Genomic DNA, 27541 nt, shown 5'->3' with positions numbered 1-27541 from the left:
CTTTGATTTCCACCTTTGTCCTAGACCACTTCACCTCTCTATTTACACTGATATTCAAATTGGTTCGAATCAAATAATTCTTTTTGGTGTGCAAATCCTAATTTACTTGAGCAAGAATAAATGTTCCTTTGATAATAAGGTGTAGGTGTATTGTACTTGTACATGGAGGTAGACTTTCACGAGAAAATCACTTTTCGTAAGTGAGACAAAATTTTAAAAGATAATCGCAATCGTAAGTTCACAAGCCTGTGACCTTGATGCAGCTCAAGATGTTCTCTCCAGAAATCTGAAAGGTCACTGAGAGATGGTCTACATGAAGCAGACTGAACACACTAGAGGGATATCTGAATTCTCTCTAATATACTAACTTTGCAATATTATTCTCAGAAAGAATATTACTTATGTAATGGCTTTTTGCCAAGAGAGTCAACTGTTTTTGTGCTCAACTTTTCCATCTATTTTTCAAATGTTGATTTAACACTGATAATTAAATTCCCCACTTAATAGTTGAAATTTATAAGATTAGGAGAACACATAGGCCCAGGATCCACCATTAGGTGGTAACAGATATACATTCATGAGTCCTCTGCTATATACTTAACTGCTACATTATTATGTCAGAGTGCATAATGTATCAGATACATGCCCAGGGTTATCAAAACTATACTACAATTCAGATTTCTTTGGCCTCAGTCTAATGTTCTCTTTCCCACAGCATACTATAGATATCTACAAACAGTTATTCACATAGAGTCAACATAGAACTGTGGAGTCATTTAATAATGTGGAGTCATTTAATAATCTCAGGACAAAAACAAAGTTGGTGGATGGATACTGGGCCCAGAGAACTTTGTGCATCTTCCTAAGTCTTTATTGTTGAAAAATACCCATTTTGCAATGGTTTTTAAGCAGCATTTGACTATATGGCTTATATATATATATATTTTTTTCCTGATTATGCCTTCCTTTCTTTTTGAAATGTGCTTCTTCCTCATTTTCTTATTCTTGTCAATCTTTCAGGATTAATTATCTGCCTTTCTGATCATTCTAGGTAGGACTCTATATGCTCTCACAATCTCACAATAGTCACATTTCTGTTACAGAACTTATCATGTAGTATTATAATTAACTTTATACTGAATTTATCTCCCTAAATTGCCCTTGTACTTCTTAAAGGAAATGATCTTGTCTTAGATATTTGCAAACTCTCTTTGAATCCCACAGTGCTTCAATGAAACAGCAAGCAACATGTGAATGAGGTCATGGTTATTAAAAAACCTAAACCTGTTACCTGCACCAATTCCACTTGCTTATTCAATTCCTCATTTTAGAGCAAGTACAAATGATAAGGAGTTGTTTATTTTTAGATTGAATTCATGAATTCTACTCTATAATGTTGGCACTGATGGATGCCAGAATATTCAAGAAAATAACCTTTTGCCCATTCAACATTTTAGTAATGATTTTAATAAAATTGAAATCAACAAACAGTAAATAATTGGTGGGTTGAGAAATTCCTAACTTCACATTTCTCCACAGTTTAATTATTGATCTTATTTGCTATTGTGTTGGCAAATTGACCAAGTGTCCTGCCAAGTTAGTAATTAAAATATAAATTAGTTTTATGAATTGAAGTATTTTCCTCTGCATAAATAAATCCTCAGGGACACTGGCAACTGATATCATACAGATTTGTAAAGTCAAACAAGAAAAGGTTATTTGCAATTGGAGACAGAAAAACCATTACGGGTGTTCTGATCTGTATTGACAGAATTACTCTGAACAGAGATTCCCAGTCTAAACACGATCATCCATTGTGATAAAATTTGCCAGATAATCTGCACCATGAAGCATTTAGTTCATACTAATCCCCTTGAAAATGCAGATAATCCAGTTGTGTAGTACTTGTGTTTATTTGTAGATCTATAATCTCAAACTCTGAAAAATAAACATCTCTCATGATGGTTGTGTTTCTTTTCTATCTTTGTCAGGACTATTTCAAACACAGGCCATTCCTGGGGAATACATTATATTAAAAGCATTTAAAGTCCTAAGTGTCATGGATAGCATGATATCAAAACTTTCACTTTACACACACAATACACACGTTCCACCTTCCCTCCTACCTGTTAGAGAGTGGGATGGGGACCATCCTGAGGCAGGAGTGACTTTGAGGGAGAAACCAGGTGCTTGATGGGGCTGGGGTGCTAGAGAAGCTACACTTTTCACAGGGCTTTGGAGCGGGTATTCAGAGTGAGACTCTGGGGATGGGAGGAAAAGGAACAAGAACTGTAGCTGTAAGAACTGATATGGCCCAACACCACGTGTATATTGCTGCTTCCTTTTTTCCTTACGTTTTTCTCTACTCTTACTGAGAACAGAATGGGAGGAAAGGAGAAGTGACAGCAGTAGGGGCTCTTTCTCTCCTTTTCAAGCGTATCCTTACTGAGGTTGATAGGATTGAATGTGACTCTTGTCAAATTAGTACCAGTTCTCCTTATCTGGCCACTTTCCTCCTCAGCATACCTATTAGATCTTACTTTTTCCTTGTGGATTTTCTGAAAACTAAAGGGTCATTCCAACTACCTCTCTACTTAAATAAAAAGAGTTTCAAACCCCTCCTTCTAACCATAATGTCCTCTTATTCCAGTCTGACAAGGAAGTGCGGAGGTGGGAGCTCTGATGGCGCGGAGGTGGGCAGGCTGGGGTCCCTGCCAAAGGAGATCTCTTTCCCTCTCCGGTTATTTAATCTTCTATAGTTTAGGTAGGACTGGGAGTCTCTGATTAAAAGTTACTACCACACACAGTTCATTATTTGGTCCATGTATGTTTTAAAAACGCTTCTCAAATTGTACAATAAAGGAGAAAATGGTAATGCTGGGTATTAAGTTGGGTTCAGAAAACAAGGAGGGAGGCCTCACAACTTGCCATCCCAGGTGAACACAGGCGGTGCGACATTAAGAGTAAAGTATTAATCTAATAATAAATGTGTCAATTAAAATTATATATTTCTATTATGTATCATATATTCACATCTTGGTGCAAGAGCCCTTTGGATGGAAAAGCACCCACCTTTTTCCTGGTTACACAGACTAAGACACTAGGATAAAGACTTGCACGGCTAGACCACCCTAAGCATTTAAAATGCATATGCCATTGTTTGTGTGTAGGGATGCATGTGCGTACAGCAGCACACACGACAAAGTTTTAAGTAGGTTTTACGCTATTATAGAAGAGAGAGAGAAAAATGGGGGAGAGACTGCAATGCAGGGGGAACAGGAAGCCGAGGACCGCATTACAAGAAGATCACAGTGCTGAACGGATCTACATATTGCTGTGATGGAGACAAATGATAGGAGGGTGAAGACTGCTTTTCCTTTTTTCCTCTGTCAGTTTAAATTTATCGTTCTAGCTGTGTGAATGCTATCATTCAATACTGGCTCTTGGTTAAGGAAAAAGAAAGAGACAGAGAGACTGGGCCTGCGGTGTAGCACTGAGAGCTAGTGATCTGAACCGCAGGGTTGGTGGAGAGCAGGTAAGAAATCATTCTTTTTCGAATCCAGAGAGCTAGAGCGGCTCATGCAGCCCCCATAGTGGAGGTGACATTCTTAGGTAACATATATACAGAAGAACAGAGGAGACGACTTGTTTTATCTGAATCAGAAATAGTTTTCAATACGGTGAACAATCTTACTTTTTCCCAATCCTGTAAACTGCATTACTTAAAGAAAAAACTTTATTATTAATAATAACAAATTGAAGTGAAGAAATGTGTATTCTTCAGGAATCCTGTCAAGGGCACTATTATATTTGTTCAAAACAAATTTCTTAACAAACTCACGTAAGGTTAAGTTGAAACCTCCAGGGGTCTCAAACCAGTAGAACCACCACATGTAAGAAGGGGAAAATTTTACTGGTTATTCCAGAAAGGAGGCTTGGGAAGACGTAGGGATGTAGGTAGTGCAAGGGTAAAAGTTCTTGCACAATATGAGATGACCCCAACCTCAGTTCCTTCAAACTTTTAATAAAATTAATACTCACAAGTGTTACAGGCAAGTAGTTGTGTTGGAGGAGGGTGGTGGTGAAAGAGTCAGGCTTCATGTTTAATTTGACGTAGGAGAAACTGTGTCTGCAAATTTGGAATAGGAGTCCACAGAAGGATAGGGTGAGAGAAGAAAGTGTACAGAATTTGAAAAATTCCAGTAGTTGTGTGGAGGGTTAATCTGTATGACATGACATTGTGAGTTAAATCCACTTTTAATCTATCTCAGTGAGCTCTCAGCTGACAGGTGGTCTAAAGTATATTTAGGGTCATTTTTTTGGTGTCCATATATATGTATATGGATGTATACATATACAGTTGAGATCGTCTTACTTATGTATAAAATGTCTCCTCATTTTTATGAAGCTATAATTTGTTCCAAAAAACTAAAAATTTATAGGTAAACATGATTTTAATTTATAATATTTCATAAAATGAATATGCCATGTTTTACTTTTTGATTTCCCTATTTGGATTTTTTTCAGATTGGTTTGGAATTACATTTGACACTGTAATAAACAATCATGTATTTAAATAGTTTTAAATGTGATTATCTCCCTTGGAGAAATTCCTGGAAATATTACAATATGTAACATTTTTAAAGCTGTTAATACTTACAGACAAATTGCTGTTCAGAAATTTTCCACTCTCTAATCTCCCTGGAAATTGGAAAATCTCCTTTTCATCACCTCTCGTTGGAATGGAGAATATCAAATTCTGATATTTGCTAATTTGGTAACTGAAAGTGTTTTTAAAATTTAAATCTGAATATTAGTAAACTCAAACAGTATGAGTTTGTTAATTTTTTGGAGGGTTTTGGTGATTTTCTAACAGATTTGCATAATCTTTGTATAAGAATATTATTTGTATAAAATATTAATGAATATTAATGAAAAGTTTCAGATATATTACCTGGGGATATATTGATATAACTTTTTTTGAAACGGTTCCTATGATATCTAAGTGATTTCACTTTACAGCCCTCAGAAGAGTTCCTTTTGTTTAGAAAGTACTATATATTTTAGCTTTTTATTACTATTAGCACTTCACTTGCAAATTCATCAAACAGAAAATAATTTACAAATTCTTACAGCTGAAGAGATCTTAGCAACTATGGAGAGAATTGATAATAGATATTTTTTACAAGTGGATCATTTATTCTAATTATAAAATATATCTTTTAAAAAAACAACAAGTATAACTACTCTAACTTAAATGTGTAGGGGACCTGAGGTGCCCCCAACTCAGCTTTTCCTTTGTTTACAGAGTGACCCATCTTCAAGCCACCTGTGAGGAACTTTCAGCATCCTGGAACATTAAAGATTAAACATCAATACGAAAGACCAAATTTCTTACTTACAGAAAAAGACTCAACCATACCCGAGAGGCAAATTATCAGTCCTTGATCATACAAGTTAAAAGAAGAGGCACATCTCTTATGTCTTTTCTTTGCAATAGAAACAGAGTAAAAGAAAACTGATCTAGTATATTCTCCAGGGGTATGAAGTAAAACAGTCCTTATTTCACAACACTTTGGAGGAAAGAAAACCAGAATTATTTGCAGGGTCATTGTTTTGTAGAACCAATGGGGAAACGCATGTGAATTTTCTAGAGACACCTTTATTTCATCTATTCTAAAATTTTTACTAGAATTACACATTGAACTCTACTTTGCATAAATATAATTCAAATACTATCTCAACTACGATTCACATTTAAAGTCCACATATCTTTCACAGAAGTGTAAATTCTAAGAATTTACCTGGCATGCATACAAAAAAGATATTTAGATAGAAGAAGAAATCTCAAAAAGTCACATGGATGGGAAGAGTTTTCTTTTCCTAAGGGACTAATGAGCAAGTGTTTTATACCTCGTTATTTTATAGCTTAACTTCATCTTTTATTTTCATTACCTACTTGAAGAATTAGTTGAGAAATTACAGTGCTTTTACTTATTCTTTTCTTACCAAATCCAGTGTGTCCATAACATTTCCATATTTCTTACATAAAAAGGATATTTTAGGTGACAAGTGTTTGTTTTAGTGTTGCATGTAATACACCACAAGCAAACTAAATGCTAATATTCAACAAGTTTGATCTGCTTTCTTTTTCTTTCCTCTCTTAAAGTTGCTTTGTGAGGTTGCTGTATAGGTTATGCTTTCTGAACCCCGGGGAAATCCAAGCAGGACTTTACCCTTTCCTTTGAATTTGGGAGTTTAACTACATGCACATAACAATGCGCAGTCCATCTTTATGCAAATAGTTTAGAAAGGCAATGTGCCTGAAGAGCTGTTTTCTAGCATTATTTGGTTTTATATCTTTGCAATCAACACTATACAGCTAACATGGCCATGTAAATTCATGAGAGATTTTTCTATCGAAACTCAAACAAGGTCACCCGTGTTTGAAGATCAGAGTGAGATAAAAGTGACACTATTTCTACAATGCACTAAAAACAATGAGCACAGCCTCTTTTTTTAAACCTGATTCCATCTTTGAAAATACATCATTGATGTTTTTTGCTTTGTTTTGGAAATTTGGGTTTCTAATGCTAAATCTATTGAAGGAATTTTGGACAAGCTCTGCTACCAGCTATTCATACTTATTTCCTTTTACAGAATGTTCTCTAAAGCAGCGGTCCCCAACCTTTTTGGCACCAGGCACTGGTTTCGTGGAAGACAGCTTTTCCACGGACTGTGGGGATGGGGGGAGGGGGGGAGGGGGCGATGGTGCAGGCGGTAATGTGAGCAATGGGGAGCGTCTGTAAATACAGATGAAGCTTCGCTCGCTCGCCTGTTGCTCACCTCCTGCTGTGTGGCCGATTTCCTAACAGGCCATGGACAGGTATAGTGGGTTGGGGATCCCTGCTCTAAAGCATTACCAAAGGTTTCAAAACTTGGTCTGCTTTCAATGGCTACAGTTAGTTTTCTCAGACACCACATTTATGCATGGAGGTGACTGGGCATCTTTATGTTTGTATGTGTCCTTAGGATGTATTCTGTGATGCATACCACAGGACAGACTCGTAATGTTTTTAAAAATCAACTGGCCAATATATTTAATGAGTTTTCATTTTTTCTTTCTTTGGGGGGGAAGTGACTGCCTTTATCTCCCTTCTTCTACGGTCTTTCCACAGTTTCATTTATTTATTAAAATTAAAATGTATACAAAATGAAGTTCATATTCACTTACACTTTTTTTTCTTTAGCAGTGCAATGGGTTTGTGCTAATCTATTTCCAGTGTGTCTCGTTCCGATCCCCTTTCTGAGACGCTTTATGTGGATAGCTATCTCACAGAGAACATAAACTAGCTTACTCAGAGATTAATCCTAGGACTTCCTCCTTACCAGCCTGGAGGCTGTACACACAGGAACTCTCTTCTATTACTCTGTGTTGTAATAGCTTTAATGGGACTCATCCTGATACTGTTATGAATTACAGGCATAGCGCATTTCATTGTGCTTCCCAGACGTTGCATTTCTCTTAAGTTGTTTTGTGGCAACCCTGCCTCCAGCAACTCTACCAGCACTATTTTTCCAACAGCATTTGCTAGATTCCTGTCTCTGTGTAACATTTTGGTCATTCTCACAATATTTCAAACTTTTTTCATTGTTACATTTGTTATGGTGACCTGTGATCAGTACTCTTGATGTTACTACTACAGGTTTCTCAGATGAAGGTTAGCATTTCTTAGCAAGAAAGTATTTTTTAATTAAAAAAGGTACATTGTTTTTTTTTGAAGACAATGCTATTGCACACTTAATGGTCTACAGTTTAGTTTAACATAACGTTTATATGCACTGGGAAACCAAAAGATTCAGATGAGTCACTTTATTGCAATATTTACTTTAACACGGGTGGTCTGGAACCGAACCCACAGTATCTCCAATGTATACCTGTATCCATTTCATTGTCAACAACTTCATGCCTGGGTACTATGATTTTCCCCAAGTTACTGACAAGGAAACTGAGGCAGAGAGTAAATAAGTAGCTTCACAAAGCCCATAGAGCTAGAATATGGCAGAGCTGAAGTTCAAAGGCATACATACACGGCCCTCATCTACTTCGCTATCACCTAAATTTGAGAGCGCCAATCCCTCAAGGTTTCTTAATAAGACAAAACAAAATGTAGAGTAGGGAGAGCACAAAGGTTACATTGAAATTTCTTGAAGTGTCTTTTGCCACTGATAAGTTCAGTGGAAGTTCTCATAATGCTGAAGAGAGACTGCAGGAAAGAGAGAGGGGGTACTGGCTTTGGCTTCAAAAAATGCTGGGATTGAACTTCCCCCTCACCTTTGAAAAATTATAAGGAAAGGTCGGGATGAGGCACTTCACCTCTTTGAGGCTTAGTTGATGAAATAAGAATAAAGATACTTTAACCCATCTCCACAATAAAGGAGGTTATGGGGCAGTAAACCTGGGAGTGCAGGGCAAAGTATGAAGAATGATAAAAATACAAGGGATTATGTGAAGAAAATTGTTTTTAAAAAATAATTTTGAAAAGTTTAAACAATTATAGAAAAGTACAGAGATTGAAAAAAGTGTGTACTCACTGCCAATAACTAACCATGTTTATATTTGGTTACTTTTTTAAAAATTGAGAAACCAAATAGTGGCCTCTCCTTGTTCTTCCTCTGGTAAAGTTCATTCCCCACTTTCCCTCTCAGAGGCAGCCATCGTGATGAACTCGGTGTGTAGTTCATCAGGCCCTGTTAGTATACTTTTACTGAAAATCTACATATCCACTGTTTCATTGCTTTATGTTTTCACAAATTTACATAAATGCGATCAATCTGTATGAAGCAATTTACATTTTCACTCCAATTATGTTTTGGAGCTCTTTCCTGTGCATTTCTATATGTCTGATATCAGTGTATGAACATACCACACAGATTTACCCATCCTCTTACTGATAGATACTTTGAGTCCAAATTTGGCTATGTTTTAATAAGCATCTTTGCACACAACTCCTGATTTGCCCATGGAGAAACTCCTCTCCGCGTGTATCCTAGATCAGAGGCATGCCAAGTTTCAAGACACAATGCCCTAATTGATAAGCACACCTCATTTAATAAATGGTTCATGTTTATTCTTGTTTCCTGTGCTGATTCATTTGTCAGCTTCACATTTCTAAAGGGCACAGTGAAACAAATGTTTTGGATTATAGTACCTTGCTTTAATGGTGTCTTGAAAGATATTTTCTGAGTATTAAAGAAGAAAGCACTTAAAATAGACAGTCATCTGGCCACTGGAATTCATTTCCAAAAATGCAGATCTGATTATCAAATTCTTCAGCTTAAAGTCTTTCAATTAAATTGACATCCCATGACTACCAAATAGGAACAGAATTCTTAGCGTGCTTTAAAGAACCCTCGATGATCTCAACCCCTACTTTCCTCTTTAATCTCTTGAGTTGTACCCCTCACGTATGCTCTACCTACACTGACTCACTTGTGGTTCTCAATCTGTACTGTACGGTTGATAGAGTTGAATACCTTCGTGCTTTGTTAATGTTGCACCCTCGGTCATCCCTGAGAAGACAATCCTTTTGTGCTTGGTGAACAAGTTCAATACCTGTCTGTTGAAACTCTTCGTGACCACTTGCTCTTTCCTTTTTGCATTCTACCTGGCCTCTAATTTAATATCAATTGGTTTTATGGTCAGAATTGAATAAAAGACCCAAAAAGGCTTCCTATGTTCCCATCAGTGATTTTACTTGCGGTTGAAGGACTCAAAGCAGCATAAGCACACATAGCCAGACAGCAGCTGCGTGCAGAGGTCTTGCAATTGCTCAGGCCAGCTCCCAGGACACTCCATGCGTGGGCTGAGCTCTGCCACAAGAGACAAAGCTGAAGTGGGCAAGGGCCGGAAGGGAAGCTACTAAGCTTTTCCTTAACCATCACTCACATTACGCTCACCGGGAAGCCTCACCGGGCACGTGTGCCGAGCCATACCCCTCCTTGGGTGGCTGCAAATCCAGGGATTCAAATACATAATTCTGAAACACAGGTGCTACCTGTGAATTTACTAGAGCACGGACTAGTTACTTTATGTGTCGTAATTCATTATGGCTCAGAGAACGGTATGGCAACAAGATAAAACCATGGTTTTAATCCCAAGCTGTCTCTCTCCAGCTCTAAGAAAAAAGTTATGGGCTGAATTGTGTCTCCTCAAATTCATAAATTAAAGTCCTAACCCCCAGCACCTCAGAGAATGTGACTGTACTTGGAAACAGGACTTTTAAAGAGATGATGAAGTTAAAATGAGGCCTTTAAGGTGGGCCCTAATCCAATCTCACTGATGTCCTTATAAAAAGAGGAAATAAGGACACACAGAGAGACAGGAGGACTGTGTGAGCCAGAGAGAAGGCCATGTGAGGACAGAGCAAGAAGGCAGCCGTCTGCAAGACAAGGACAGAGGCCTCAGAAGAAACTAACCCGCTGACACCTTGATCTTGGGCTTCTGGCCTCCAGAACCGGTGAGAAAATAAATTTCATTCCAGGTCTGTAAATTTCTATTGCTTAAACCACCAAGTCTGAGATATTTTGTAATGGCAGCCCTGGCAAAGTAATACAAGAGAATCGATATGTCATCCTGTACCTTGGCCAATGTAGTGCGCGTACTCATCTCAAAGTCTGTTTCTTTAATCAAATGGTGAACCTCAGTGGTGCTTCCCTGACTAGTCAATATAATGTTGCTCAAATCCCCAAGAGTTTCCTATCACTTACCACCCTCTCACAATCTATTAGCTTTTCATGTACTTGTTTATTATTGGGAACCCCTATTCTCCCTCCTCCAATCTGTATCCAATCACTTCACTGCAATTTTAGCTGCTGGAGGCACACATTTGTGTCTGCTTTGCACGCCTCAGAATGACCAATGCCTAGAAGAGTGCCTGGCACAGAGTGGCTCTTCAAAAACTATTTGTCGTACGAAAGGCGGATCAGTTTCAGGATTCAGCCATCTTCGTATTTCTACATAGAGCACAAGCATGGTATAGCATAAACACGTTTTTGTAGATATTTAGTGTTTGTTCAGTGAATACAAGAAGATTTCAAATATCTTCTCCAGAAAACCTAATGATTGCAGAATTTCTATTCTCTATTCAAGTTCAGTGTTTCCTTTAAAAAGTAATTTTATGTGCTTTCTTTAAATTTAATATTAAAGAAATTTTTAAATTTGTTTAAAATTTAATTTTGCAATGCTTTAGAAATGGTTCTCAAAGTTTTATAAAATTGATATGTTTGGCTCTCATGACAATCCTTCGTTGGATTTTTAAAATCAAACTGTAGTCTCTTAAAAAGTGGTGTTTCTGGGAGAATGTGGGGAAGAGAGGGGCCTGTTTCAGGCTTTGCCCTGCTTGGCAATAATTCCTGGATGGATTTGGAGATCAATGGAATCTTCAAAACCCAGATTAGTATCAGGTAATAGGAGAATTGGGAGTCCTCACTGCTGACTTGATTTAGTGCATGGAGAATGTATAACCCAGGGATGTATTATTTTTTAAATTCCATCAGTGGCATTTTTAATAGTAATTTCCACTGGATTCAACTACATGCCCCCCCCCTTTTAAATATATCAGTTTATAGTATCATGGTGTCAAGTACAGTAAAGGGTATGAAAATTTACGGTTTGCAAACTAACAAGTTAACCTAAGCAGCCTATGTATGCTGGCAGAAAACACAAGACTCTTGTGTCAGAGACAGTGGACTTTGTTACTCATTAAAGTGAACATAAGCCTCATGTTTGCCTCTGTTCCTTTTTCCCTACAGGTCCATAGGGACAACGTGGAGGCCCAGGAGGATGCACCATATACAGTGGGTTTGAGCCACAGCTGAGGAACTCTGAGGTTAGGCAACCTCCAATCTTATAAAGATTTCTTCTAGCAAACCTTCCCAACTTTTGACTTGGAGGGAGACATTATCTTTATTATCATGGACAGCAAACAAATCTGCCCTTTGTTCCAAAGGGAGATACTTTCTCTTATCTTCCAAGGCTGTTTCTGTAGAAATATCCTTGTAAAGATCACCCAGGAAAAAAAGCTGCCATAATAAGTGCAGAAATGCAAACAACCCATGATGCATTGTCCTCCAGCATGTTGACATTTTTCATTATTATCTTTATGCATTTTCATGAGCTACCCTGCACCTGAAATCTTCATTCTCCTTTTTAAAAAATGTTCTCTATATGCTTTTAAAAAATTCATATAAACATTTGTACAGCATTTCCTAAACCTCACTCTGAATTCTAGTTTGATTTGCTATGCTAAATGATTCATTAAGTCAACAAATATTTACTGAACACTTGCTATGTGACAGACACTGTATAGCAACCAGGGATACGATAGTGAACAAGACAGACAAAATGCCTCCTCTTCTGGGGCTGGGGATTCAGGTAATTAACAAATAATGAAATTAACATACAATAAAATTTTAGAGACTGTTAAAAACTATTTTTAAAAAAACAGTTATGTGATAGAGAAGGATTTGGCAACTGGCAACATTAGATGAGAGGTACTGGCAAAATGCCCTCTGAGAAGGTGATTTTGGAGCTCACACTTGACAGATGAAAAGAGGCTAGTGGAGACTAGAGGTGAAGAATATTCCAAGAAGAGAGAAAAGATAGTATAAAGATCCTGGAATGGAAGAGGTAGGCTGCTTGGTGAACAGAAGAAGGCATGTGTACCTAAATACAGTAGTGTTAGGAAATGAGATCAGCGGGAGATACAGCCCAAAACATGTAGGATTCTCATAAATTATGGTGAATAGTTTTGATTTTTATACTAAATGTTATGGGAACAATTTTTCTAAAAGTAAAATCTGAAGGTTTCCAAGTGGGCGGGCTTAGTCTGGGGTGGTAGCTATGAAAATGGAGAAAAGTAGACTATTTCGGGAGTTTCAAAACTAGAGACAGTGAAATAATTTATATGCTCAAATACAATTTTATACCCAAGCTTATTCTATATTCAGTTTTAATTCTGATGCCTGTGAATGCCAAAATCTTTCCAAATAATAAGTAAATAAATCCAATTTTAGTTCTTTTATGTAATATAACTGGCAGTATCATCTCTAATAAATCATAATAAGGAAATAAACTAGGAATGTTGAAATATTCTTGCTAAGAAAAGAATATTTTTGATAGAATAAAATAATTATCAAATAATAATTAACAGTCTCTAATAGTAGTAAGGGACTGAAAGCATAAATAATTTAGCTCTTTCTGCTTAGTAGCACTTTTTTGGTTTCACAACAGACAAAATGACTAACTTCTAAGTACATTTAGGACAAAGCAAAGATTCTGCTTAATATATTTAAGTCACCAAAGCCATGAAACTTTTAAATATATCTTAAATCTTTTTCATGGGCAGTCAGGTCCCAACTGAGGAAATAAATCATGTTTTGTAAAACTGTTGCAATATTCTCAGGCTAAAATGTGAGAACCAGATTAACAAAAATAAGGAAATAAAGCAACTATACAAAAATATCTTCATTGCAAACATGGAATTGACAAGGAAATCTCAGGTTCTTATTAAATATGGTCTTAAGGTATTTAATGTTGAATTTATTCTGTAACAATTTGCTCTATTTTCCCTCCATTTTAGTTTAAAAACACAAACATATGTTCAGAGAAACAGAAAGCTAAAACATATTAAGTTGAAACAACTTGTTTCATTATCTAAGTTGGTTCAGTCTCTAAAAGTATGACTTTTCCGGAACCAAGGTGATTACCTGAACTTTAAGGATTAATTATTCTAATGAATCATTGTGATCCTAAGTGACAGAAATATGCAAGATAAATGTTAGAAGTCATCATTATGATATGCTATCCAACAGATTTTATCTTAACACATTGATGACTTGCTTAGGATTTATATATAATTTTTAAAATGTAGTTATAATTTAGACTTATACTATCCATTCTGTTTTCAGTTTAGCTTATTCTTTTTAATGCTTAGATGTAGAATTAGTAGACATTTATCAAAGCCACTATCTTGAAGAGTTTTCAGATGTTTAATATAGATTTTAAAGGGCAAGAGTTGATATGGTCAATTGAGTTCACTAGCTATTGTCAATAAAAACATATTCTGTTATTTTAGTGTTTAAGAAAAAAGAAAGGAAGAAAGGAGGAAAGAAAGAAAGAAAGGAGCTCTTTATTAGTAGCTTGAGACTTCCCTGAGTAGAATAGGGGAGAATATGATGGTACAATGAGAGGTTGTTTCAATTGTGTCTAATACAATTAACCATATAGACATAGAAGAAATCTGTTTCCGTACTTCTATACTTTATTGATAATGTAGGGCCAAACCAGATACTCTACTCTTTGAGCATTAGAGAAAAGGCTTTCTGTACTTCATTTTGGTTTGTTCCTTTTGCTTTGTTTTGTTTTGCTTTTAAGACAGTAAATTATTCATGGTAAGAATTCCTCTACGTACAATTTATTGATTTCAACAGAGCCACAGTGATGCCATTTTTACAGATATTAAAATGACTGAGAAACCTGATAAGCCAACTGCCCATTCCACACTGTATAGGTGCAAAGGTTTTGATTCTTGGTACATTTGAATTTACCGTCCATTTGGCTCTTTGCCTCACGGGCCTTTGCCTAACAGCATCTTGTGTATTATCTGTGCATCTGTTGGATATCTGTTCTCTTTGTGCTCTCTTTTTCTCTTTTACATTATTTTAAGATATTTATTATTATATCCACAATGCTTTTCTTCAGTATTCAGCTTTCAGTCCATTATCCAAAGTGGTGTATGACATACAATTACTATCAGCTTTCTTGTACGCTCTGTCCCACAGACTTATGTTGGATTAATCATCATACTTTGCTTGCAAATTGGCTGAGTTTTAGCAGCTTGTTTTCAATGCTTCTGTTTCCCTATTTAGTGTGAAGCATGACTCATGAGTGACATTACTGAACCTACTTACAAAGACTTTTTGTAATGTGTTCTCAGGAACACACTAGGAAAACTACAGAAACCGCCTTGTTTACCTCTTTAACCTTGTCCCCTTTATTGCCCTTTCCTGTTCTATTTGTTAGTATCATAATCATTTCGCCACCCACGTAGTTTTTCTTGTCAAAGAACATCACCTATCTCTTTCAAATTTTTCCACCACTGAATCACTGTTGTTTGTTTTGACCTCCAACAGCTTCTGACAAATTCCATTCATTCTAGTCCCTCTTTTATCTAAAATGAACCTATTTTGCACCAAATTCAACTGAGTTGCATTTTTTTGGCTTAGTCCATAGAATTCCAACTTGCTAATTGTTTATATATCTTTCTAAAAAATAATTTTGGGGACCAGATGGCTGTAACTGCCCAGGATTGGCAGTCAAAACCACTAGTCAACTACCAACAATCTTTGGCTCTTACACTAGTTCCTTGTTATTAGATCCCTGGGAACAGGCTGATAGAATTAGGATATCCTAATTCCTTTCTTACAGTCTCTTGACTCTGGTGTTTTCTAAAATAAAACATAGCTACACTGTCCATAGTAACAGTTATAATTTTAACACCATCATGACCATTGCCACTGGGAGAGCTGTCAACATGAATCCTTGATAAGAACATGGGGATTTTTTTTTGTTATTTTCCTAATCAAAGATAATTACTGTAGCAAATAAATGTTCACAGGGAATTGCAACCTAGGTTACATCAGACTTCCTTTTTGCTGCGATATGGTTCCAGCAGAATAAATTATTTTCCATGGTAGTTGAGATGTAGTAGAATTTCTACAGACGTGCTCCCATCTATATTATTGTTATCAGATGCTGTTTTTAGTTGCTTTGTCTATATTGACAGCCAAACTAAATAAATTCCTCTTATAAACAAATATTTATTGACTATTTGTCTTAAGAAGTGTACTGGCCCATTATTATAAAAAAAAAAAAGGCCTCTGTGATTTTAAAACATTTCTCTTGGGATTAGTTCCTTTATATTGATGCAATATATCACCATGTGGCATATTTTAGCCCTACTTGGGGTATTCTTTAGATTCAATGTTCTCCAATTTGGGGGAATATTATTCATGTGAATTGTCACCTAGAGAGTGAAAATGTGATTGTGATCAAATTTATCAGAAATATTGAAACAGTATGGAGGTACATAATTGTACTTGCATTTCACCAGAATGAAGCCAACATGATTGACAAGTGATCAAATTCTGAAGTCTTTGATGAGTTTTCTTAAGCATTTCATTGCCCTGCCTTAACACAATCACTTCAGTTGCCTATTGTTGTCTCTTCCAACACCATATCCTCTCAGAAATTAGTGTATTTGAATTGTAAGCCAATATCTGTTGAGCAATGATCATTTTGTCTCTGCTTGGAGAAATTATGTGCCCTGCATGAAGGGCGGTGAGAACAAACAGGCTCTCAATACCTTTATCCTGAGGTTGGCATCATTCTTTCCATTCCAGGCTGTTCTCTGTTCTAGAAAGTAGATGCAATAGACATCTATTGTTTTTGCCTAAATAGGATCCCCGTTTTTTGGTTAAAAGCACCCATCCCTTGTATTACATGGTTCTGGAAGGACTGAAAATAACTTAGCACTTTGATCAGAACTCAACAATCAGATTATCTCATTCCTCAACAAAGAGTAAGTCAACTGGGTACCTGAGTTCTTCTCTGGTGTTGGCATACGGATACTGGGGGAAAAAACTTAAGTTTTACTTCTCTGGTGCAGTAAAGTATGGCTGCCTAAGATATATTCCATGATACTGGAAGAAAGTATATCCACAATAGCTGAAAATTAAGAGAAACATGTAAAACTGGCTTAAAAAAAAAAAAAAGCAGATGGGAGATAATGCACAAAGCAGATAAGGTGTACAACTTTCACCATAACCCTATGGTGCAGATACGATTTGCAAATGAGGAAACTCTAACTCTCAAAGATTATGTAATGTATTCAAGTCACAGTTAGTGAGAAAAGGAGATGGGATCTAAATAACCATTTGAATCCAAGGCTTATGTTCTTCATTCTGCTTGACCAAGCAAAGATATGTAAATGTTAAATTACTTTAGGCCATGACTTTTTTTCAATAAATAACCTACTTTAGGTGAGAAAAGTAAACTCTCTTTCTACATATAATGGTGCTCATAGCAAATCAGATGTAACTCTAAATTCCATTTGATCTTATGATAAACACAAAGTGATATGTAAAGAAGTAGAGAAACAGATGATTGGGACATGTTATAGAAAAAAAGATGACAACTGAGTTGGGAATTGAAGAATGAATACAACTGGCCAAAGGAATAGGAAAACAGATATTTATGACAGATTAGAACAGCTTGAGCACAGCGAAGTGAGAAAGTTCAAGACAATTGAGTTGTTCACTGTCAATGGATTTTAGAAAGTGTGACGTGGAGTGACTGTGAAGTTTGCAAAGCTGTCTGGGGCCAGGGTGTTAAGGGCTTTCTTTGCTTAGATAAGTCAAATGTGGTTGGCAATGGAGAGTCATCACAGGCTTTTGTACAAAGCAGTGATGTGATGAGTTCACTTCCCAATGATTTACAGAATATCCATCATGTACAGATATTGCTCAAATACTGTAGGAACCAAGGGAATAAAGGCATAACCTGATACTGTCATGAGGGTAGACAGCAGCTACGTAAGCACACAAGCCACAGTGAAATGGGTTCAATGATAGATGGACAAGCAAAGTTGTATAGAACTGTGTAGTGTGCTCTTGATATAAGCCCCAGAATAAATTGGAATATAGAGGGAATTGGGAGAGGGTATTGAGATGGATTTTAAAGGAAATAAAAAAGCATGAGACCAGAAACACATAAGGTATAATCAGCAGTAAGCTATCTCCTTTTGGCTTTTAACACTGTTTTCATTATTATCTCCACTTTCTAGTATATATCCCATCAATTCATCCTAATGAATATCTGCTGATATCTTTGTAAAGTACATAAAGAAATAATAGGTAGAACTTTGAAAGAATCACTTACATGTTGGCAGTTTTCATGCTCTGAGCTAACACGTCTTTTAAAAACTATGAGAAATTAAAATAAAGTGCGTTTGACATATTTTATTGTCCATACTTTGTCCACATATTTTATTGTCTAATTTTCATTGGAACCATGTAACATGCTTGAATAGGCACATGGTTACTTCTCAATAAACATTTGTGGATGGATTTTATACACCTTTTTTCTCTAAACAAAAATGTGTTCAGAATCATTAATGCACGTGCCATCATAAATGTTTACTATAAATATTTAAATTTATTTTTCTTTATCTCGTTCTGTACCCAGAGCTGATTGCTTTCCAGCTCATAAGTGAAAGGTCACCATGTATAAGTAGAGGAAAATGAAATTGGTGACTCATAAATACATTTATTTAAATGGAATCAGGGCAGCAGAATCTAATTCCATATATAGTGTTGTGAATTATTCATGTTTTCTATAGAAGTGGGCCACAAGCATTTGATGACATTTTATAAATTCTAACATTTTTATTATGCTGAGCTCAATTGTGCTGCAGATTTACATTAACTTTACAGGTGTCCTAAAATCCATAAATACTAAGTCATTACCCCCTCAGTACACATTGTTTTAGTTACAATTGCATTTTCAAATAGCCTAATTAGTTGACACATCTTTGAACTACTCAAAACCAAGTAGCTGAATTATTTTTGGTTATTGGCTTAGTAGGAACAAACAGGGATTATAAAGACTAAGCTGCGAAGAGAAAATGAAACAGAGCTGACTTATGATGGCTGATTTATATTCAGACTGAGTTAGCATTACTGAAAGCAGTGTCAAGGTTCTATCATCCTCAGAGATTCTTAATTGTATAATTGACCTTATTCTCCTAATATATAGAGAGGTGCTAGTTCCCTTATATACCTATTAAATTTAAATGCAGAGCAGAATACAATCAAAGGGAAAAAAGTTGTTGTAACTTAACTACTCAAAAGAAAGCCCCTGTTTACATCTATCTGATTTAAATATTCATCCCCATGATTCTGTGACAGTAACTTTTTTTTTTTTCCTGACAATCTTCACCTTTACGCCATTCTTTTCACCATCAATGGTAGTACTTGGAAGAGACATGATATAAGAATGGAGGGAGATGCTCACTAATGGTAAATAAAAATTGAGAAGAAATAAGTATTTGAACTTGAACTGTCTGTATGTCAAATATCCATGCATTACTAATAGCTAAAATACTATGTATTAGTTTTGTTGGTTTAAAAATTGGAGCAATTTAATGTTAACTAGAAAACTTGAAATTCAATGTCTTCTCTTCTAGTAAGGCTAATTGTTTTTGTTCATTGGTTGGACAGTGATTCATAAATATATTTTCTGTTTCCTAATAATGATAAGTGCATGTGTGTATTCAATATGTGAACATTCTTGTGTTCTTTTCTATCTAAAAATAGATACATTTTATAACTAGAGATTTTGATCCATCAAGTCAGGTTTATTTCTATCACAAACAACTTCTTTGAACCTCAAATTTTTAATCCATAAAAAGAGAGTATAATTGCCATGCTCACAGCGTGCCTGTGAATTAATAGATGTGAAACCATTTAAAAACATTTTTATAAGATATGCAAATCCAAGGTGTTAAGAGATTGTTATATAAAAATGGCGCAGTGGTTGAGAGTCCGCCTGCCGATGCAGGGGACACGGGTTCGTGCCCCGGTCTGGGAAGATCCCACATGCCGTGGAGCGGCTAAGCCCGTGAGCCATGGCCACTGATCCTACGCATCCGGAGCCTGTGCTCGGCAACGGGAGAGGCCACAACAGTGAGAGGCCCGCGTACCGCAAAAAAAAAAAAAAAAAAAAAAGAAAGATTGGCCTACCAAACTACAGAAATAATAAATTTTAATGTAAGTTTTATGTAAATGATCTTTAGATGCTTAGCAGGCAAAGGTATAATCTGTCTGACCCAGTAATGCCTTTATTCATGCCAGCCTAAAATAAACTTAATAAGGCTTAATTCAGTTTAAAAAAATATATAACCTTGACCTTGCCTTAACTTATTTTTCTTGAGCTTTAACACTGCCATGCTACATGCCTTTTTAGGACAGAGCCAATTCATGTTATTTTTTAAATAACCAGGATATAGGACACATCTTCTAAAATGTGGCACTATTGGCAGTTCTCATTTCAATAGTTTAATCCACTTGTTAAAGAAGAAAATAGGGCTTCCCTGGTGGCGCAGTGGTTGAGAGTCCGCCTGCCGATGCAGGGGACACGGGTTCGTGCCCCGGTCCGGGAAGATCCCACATGCCGCGGAGCGGCTGGGCCCGTGAGCCATGGCCGCTGAGCCTGCGCGTCCGGAGCCTGTGCTCCGCAACGGGAGAGGCCACAACAGTGAGAGGCCTGCGTACCGCAAAAAAAAAAAGAAAGAAAATAGCCTTATGAATCTTGAGCTGATAGAAAAAGGAAGACATCTAAATTCAAAGACCAGTGAATAAAGCTTTATCTTATTAAAAAAAACAAAGGGAAAATAAAGAAATAGAAGATAGACAACAGTCTTAGTTAGGAACTGTTTAAAATAATTATAGCTACAAACAAAAGTAGTATTTTTATGATAGCATGATACCTTTCCCAGACTGATGAAATGATCAAAAAGCAATTGAATATGCTGACAGAATTAGAGCTGCTAATAAGTTTTCGTGCAGGTTTAGTGAATAATCTCAAAATGTCAATATTTACAAATACTTTTTCAAAGGTGTAAAATGGCTCTATAGAGTCCAAATTCTATTGGTATCTCACATGGCATTCTAACTAGAAGATTATATAACAGTTACCTTTTTTTTAAAAATTTTTTTAATTTTGGTTGCACCGAGTCTTAGTTGTGGCAGGAGCCTCCTTATTTGCAGCTCATGGGCTCCTTCATTGTGGCTCACAGACTCCTTAGTTGTGACGTGCGAACTCTTAATTGCGGCATGCCAACTCTTAGTTGCAGCATGCATGTGGGATCTAGTTCACTGATCGAGGATCGAACCAGCATCCCCTGTATTGGAAGGCAGATTCTTAACCACTGCGCCACCAGGAAGTCCCTGTAACCATTACTTTTACGGCACTCATCTACATGATCCAAACACGTGTTTCATTCATATACCAGCTGTCTTTTTATGAACATATCAGCACGTTCTTACAAGTAAATGGATCTCTTACCCAGTATTTCCTCAAGGTTTATAGAGAGTTTATGAAGCTTTTCAGTGGATCACATATACGTTGAGCAGTTGATAAGAATTTTGGCCCCACTCCACAGTAAGTCCCCATACATACATCATTCTGTCCGCCATTTCACAGGGTTCACAAACTCCTAAAGCATGTTTATGGATGCTTTAGGGCAGGAGTGGGTAAACCTTTATGGAAAGGGTCATAATATTCTTGGCTTTGCAGGTCATAGTGTCTTGGTTGCACTACTCAACTGCTGCTATGGCACAGAAGCAGCCATAGAAGAGTAAGCAAACCAATGGGCATGGCTATGTTCCAATAAAACTATATTTACAAAAGTAGGTGATGTGCCACATTTGGCCCTGGGCCACTGTTTGTTAAGCCCTGTGCTAGGGGTTAACAAACAAACAGATCAAAAACTCTTGGAATAGGACATGGTTGTAATTGTTAGGACTTCAACCATCTGGTGTTTGGAAGCCAGTGCTTCCAGAATCAGTCTAGCTCATTTTTTAGCTCCTGAGACTGTAGGACGTCCCCACATATCTCATTCTCTATATATTTAATTACTTTTTGTGTAAAACTGTGGTCATTCAGATCAGGGACTGCATTCCTGCTATGGATGAATTGTATCCCCCTGAAATTCATATGTTTAAGCTTTAACACCCAATGTGATGATATTTAAAGGTGGGGCCTTTGGGAGGTAATTACATTTTGATAAGCTCATGAGGGTGGAGTTTCATGAGAGGATTAGTGCCCTGATGAGAGGAGACACCAAAGAGCTTGCTCTCACTCTCATTCCACCATATGAGAACACAGTAGTCATCTGAAAGGAAGATAGCTCTCACCAGAACCCAACCACGCTGGCACTCTGATCTCAGACTTCCAGCCTCCAGAACTAGGAGAAAATAATTTTTTTTTTGCTTAAGCCACTCAGTCTATGGCATTTTGTTATGCAGACCTGAGCAGACTAAGACAATTCGCAGGTCTCTGTTGCTACTAGATATGGCCTTGGATTGTGAGGACAGGACTACCACCTTTGGGATGGAAGAACAGTGAGCTGGAAAGAGACACAGGTTTCCTAATGATGTGGTAAAGCAGAGACGATGCCATTCAAGGACAAACAAACAAAATACTATGGATTTTATGTGAAAGAAATAAACCTCTACCGTATTAAATTTCCAGATGGTTTGACTAGTGATTCGGGGGCTTCTTCTACATGCCACTGAACCTACTTTTACCTAATAAAGGGGATGTGGGTGAGTTCACCTCACACTCTTCAGTTAATGGAGTTGTGGTTGTTTGGTATAATCTCTCCAGGCAATTTCTTGGGTATTTGCTGTCAATATTGACTTGTTGGGGCCCAATACCATAGGTGTGTTAAAGGTTGCCATTCATCTCAGGATGGTGATGAAAACCAGACTCAGAGCCAATGTGATCAGTGCGGCCCTTATACTGTGTGATGATGATATGTCACCACATGAGGGATAGCCTCTGGATTTTGGTAGGACTACACACACCTTGTAATAAGCTTGACTAAGAATGGAACTGATGTTGTCCTGGCTCTCTCTGTTATCCATTTCCCCCCTGATCTTTTGTAATCACTTCTGCCCACCTTTCTGGAACCATGCTTGGTCTCAGATCAACACCACACAGAGCAACCTGCAGTGTCACAAGCTTTCATTTTTATACAGGAATTGGGGAGAATGACCAATTAATTAATTGAGCTACCAGACCACCCCTATTTATACCACTGCTTTCTCTGGTTAATTTATCCACGTCCTTCCCTGGTACCGTGCTTTGCTTACTAAACACAGAAATCAAGAGCTTTGCGTGAATTATCTTAGAGAAAAGATGACTTTGAGGTTAATGGGACTGTTGCCATTTCTCTTGAATCTACTGTTCCCTCAGATGGGGCAGAGTGGTACTATCTCATGGAGTCCATAGTAGCAACTAGTGCAATAAAAAAACTAGAATTAGGGCTTCCCTGGTGGCGCAGTGGTTGAGAGTCAGCCTGCCGATACAGGCGACGCGGGTTCGTGCCCTGGTCCGGGAGGATCCCACATGCTGCGGAGCGGCTGGGCCCGTGAGCCATGGCCGCTGAGCCTGCGGGTCGGGAGCCTGTGCTCCGCAACGGGAGAGGCCACAACAGTGAGAGGCCCGCGTACCGCAAAAAAAAAAAAAACAAAAAAACAAAACAAACAAAACTAGAATTAGTGGCAGGTAGGATAATGAGATCCAAAAAATTCTCATGCCCATTCCGTTCACTTTAGTGGCTTCCATTAAGTCCCAATGAAATTTGGATCCTCTTCCATTTTGGTTTTTATCAGTTGTTAATTGGGCTACTGTTTCTGATGAAGAAAATTAAAGTCTTGGTGCAACTGCTCCTTTAAAAGTCCACCAAGCACTCAATTATTTTCTCTGTCTAAAGGTAAAGAGGTGAAATTCTAGTTATAAGGGTATGGTCTTAATATCAATGGCGATGAAATGGGTTTCTTCATCAGCAGCAATAGGAACATGAATCCCACATACCAAGAACACATGGTTAATGAGAAATCCAGCAACTCACACATAAGAGATTTTTTTTCTTGGCAATACACCACTCTTTCAGTCCCACTGAAATATCCAGGAATTGATAGAAATTCATTATTTTCCTAGAAAATTGCCCATCAGAGGCTCTTGTCCTTACTAGGCTAGAATACTGTTTCCCCATACATCTCCCATTCTCCTAGAACTTTCTTCTACATAGTCTGCACTTCCTTACTATTAGTTACAATACGAGCAGAGTCTACAGTTATTCTGCAAGCAGAGTCTAAGGAAGGCTGGGAATGACCTAAGAGAATTATCCTGAGTACTCCTAAGAATCCGTTTTTAACCAAAAATTATTAACCTCAAACATATACTTTACCCTTAAAAGCCCATTCCCCACCTAGCCTAGTGGGTTTAATAAAGAAGCATTCAGCCTCCAGAATACTAAGGGGTAGCCACAGCCAAAATCTGAACCACAGTTTGAATTTCCATTTTCATTTCCTAAATACTCACAGGCCATCAGATGCCAAGAATTCTTACAGGCAATTTCAGCACCAGAAGCTTCCACTCTTACCACCATCTCTACTCACTCTCATGTTAAATCATATCAACATGATAAATCCTTCGGAATATGCTAAATGAGCTAGACGGGCTCAAAGGTTTGATCCAGGCTTAGGACTAACAAGGAATCTGTGGATCCAGTTGAAGTTCCTTCTACTTAGTTTTACTACTCAACCAGGGAAGAAGCAATATACATAATATACACATGGCCAAGGCTATACAATACCTTCCTATACTTCCCCTGTTCCTCTCCATGGCATGTCTCAAGTTTGGAGGTCTTGGTAGTCTCACTGGGGAGTGAGGAGTCAGCTGGGATTACTGTCTTCTTTCCTGGAGCATAACTGGCATTCTAGAGACCACCTTATTACAGTAGTAACTAGTTCTTGCTATGTCACAGGAGCATACCTGTTTCATTTCTTTCTTCTGTATCAGAATCACACAAATAACAGTTGGGTAAGCCTAGCTATGTCCTACCTCAGACACTACCTAAAATCATATATAAAATTATCTGTATAGCATTACATCTTTATTTTTCTAAAGAAAAATGTCATTCCTGTCATCAGATTCTCAAAGTGGTCTATGACTCAAAGTTTAAAGAAGAAAACAAACAAACCAAAACATAAAAACTCCACCATTACAGAAGATGCCAGTAAAATGAGGAAACAAGTGATACAGTAACCACAACATTTAATACAAAACAACTGAGATAAAATAAATTATTAATGTTCAGAAAATATTCTAATCCAATTCTAATTTATGAGAACATAAATTACCACATTAATAAATCTGGAAGAAAATTAGATTTTATTTACTTACCCAATTCAAATTCCAACAAGTTTTTTTTTAATTAATTAATTTATTTATTTATTTTTGGCTGCGTTAGGTCTTTGTTGCTGCGCGTGGGCTTTCTCTAGTTGCAGTGAGTGCGGGGTGCAGGCTTCTCATTGTGGTGGCTTCTCTTGTTGCGGAGCACGGGTTCTAGGCGCTCGGGGTTCAGTAGTTCTGGCACTTGGGCTCACTTAGTTGTGGCTCGCGGGCTCTAGAGCACAGGCTCAGTAGTTGTGGTGCAAAGGCTAAGTTGCTTCACGGCATGTGGGATCCACCCGGCTGGGGCTCGAACCCGTGTCCCCTGCATTGGCAGGTGGATTCTTAACCACTGCACCACCAGGGAAGTCTCCCAACAGGTATTTTTGAGAAACTTCCCATGTGTTGGCTTCTAGATTAGGTATCTGATGCAGAAAATGGATAATTTTTTTCCCTAAAGAATGTGATTTTTAATGTACTCGTTATTGTAACCAAGTGCTATAATTTTATAATCATCACTCATTAATTCCACAATAATAAAATTAATTCCTAAATTTACTGAGGACCTAGTAGTTTTCTATTAAACAAATATTTATTGAGCATCTACTGAGGGCCAGGTATGGTTCTTTGTCCAGGAAATTCAGTGGTAAACAAGACGCATCTCTGCTCTCGTGGGAGACAGGTAAGGGAGCAGGAGATATCAGAGACAGGAAATGTTCAGGGATAAACAAATAACTGAAAAAGGTAATTTTAGGCTACTAAGAAAATATAGCTTGGCAATGTGGGTAAAAAGATATTATGGGGAGGTTTCCTTTAGGTTAGGTAATCAGGAAACTGCATCCTAGGTCAATATATCTATATATAAAATGGTACCTGGCATAGATTTAAAAGATATTTTCTTTGGCCTCAAGAAACATACAATCTAGTGACAGACAAACGTGAAAATAAAATAGAATAATAAAGGTTGGTAAATGCTATGGCTGAAATGAGAGCTGTGGAAATATAGATGAGGAAATAATAAATTTTGCCAGAGCATGAAGCCCATTTGTCTGTTTGGCTATCTATATGTATTAGCTTCTTGAAATGAGTCTCGAAAATAAACAGTAAGATAAAATGTGCGATATAATCTTTTAGAATACTGTTGTAAAATAATTAGACTTATTTGTCATCATTTCAACTTGCTTATAATTAATTCATCCCACGGATTAGCCTCTTATGAATGGACTTGTCTAAATTTAGTTGCAGATAGATTTCTGCCTTTCAGAAAGATTAAAGGTCATGAAGAAAATGATAATTATTCAGAAGCAGGAAGCAAGATTAGTCTAATGGCATCATATAATTAGGTATATTGGGTTTGGAGAACATGATATATGTTAGGAAACCCAAGAGATAGCAACTTGGCTTGGAATAGCTATTGATGGGTCATAACATGAGGAGCACATAGGTCATTTAAGTCATTCAAATTCAAGCCGTACATGTAGTTCAATTCTATTTAAAAATATTGTGTGCTTATGGGCACTCTCTGAAATTCTCTGAGCCTTTGCTTCCTATCTGTAAATTGAGGATAATACAATCTATGTTATATGGCTGCTGCTGAAGAGCAAGATGGTAATGCAAGAAGGCTTTATAATTTATTACGTATTACATCAATACTAGCTTGAATTCTTTATTTATTAATGAGTATAATGCAACTGGATTGGAAAGACAGAGTGGGGAGCTGTGGTTCACTCCACTTGTGTTTTAGAAAGCATCTTTTTATTCTTTTCTTTCACTACCCACATCTAATCCATTATCAAGTCCTACTGGTTGTAGTGACAAGATACTTCTTAATTTCATTCTCACCTTCTTATCTTCACAGCCTGCCACTCCTCATGTCCCACCTCATTCCAAGCTAAAATCATCTCTTCATGGACTACTGCAAAAACCATTTAAATAATCTCTCCATCTTCACTCTTGGGTCCCTCTAATAACTTATTCTGTCTTCAGAAACCAAAGTTCTCTCTTTGAAATATAAATCCGAATAGTTCGGGACTTCCCTGGTGGTCCAGTGGGTAAGACTCCGTGTTCCCCATGCAGGGAGCCCAGGTTCGATTCCTGATCAGGGAACTAGATCCCTCATGCATACCGCAACTATGAGCCTGCATCCCATGTGCCGCAACTAAGACCCAGAGCAGCCAAAATAAATCTTTTGGAAATAAATAAATAAATACATCAGTAGAGTTCATTCCCCACTGAAAACCATTCAGTGGTTTCTTTCTGTTCTTAGAATAAAATCTAAACTGTAATGGTACCTCCTACTTTCCCATCCAGTGTCAGCTCACTGTGCTCTTTCCCTCCTTCAATGTATCTCTTTCATTGTATACATTGTATGCATATGTTGGGTGGGTCATAACAGTAGTAGATGAAGATCAGTTATAATGTATTCCTAATCTGATAATCCAATGATTTAAGAACACG

The sequence above is a fragment of the Phocoena phocoena genome, chromosome 18 (assembly GCF_963924675.1).
Source record: "Phocoena phocoena chromosome 18, mPhoPho1.1, whole genome shotgun sequence".
Taxonomy (NCBI): domain Eukaryota; kingdom Metazoa; phylum Chordata; class Mammalia; order Artiodactyla; family Phocoenidae; genus Phocoena; species Phocoena phocoena.
This window is presented reverse-complemented; position numbering follows the sequence as displayed.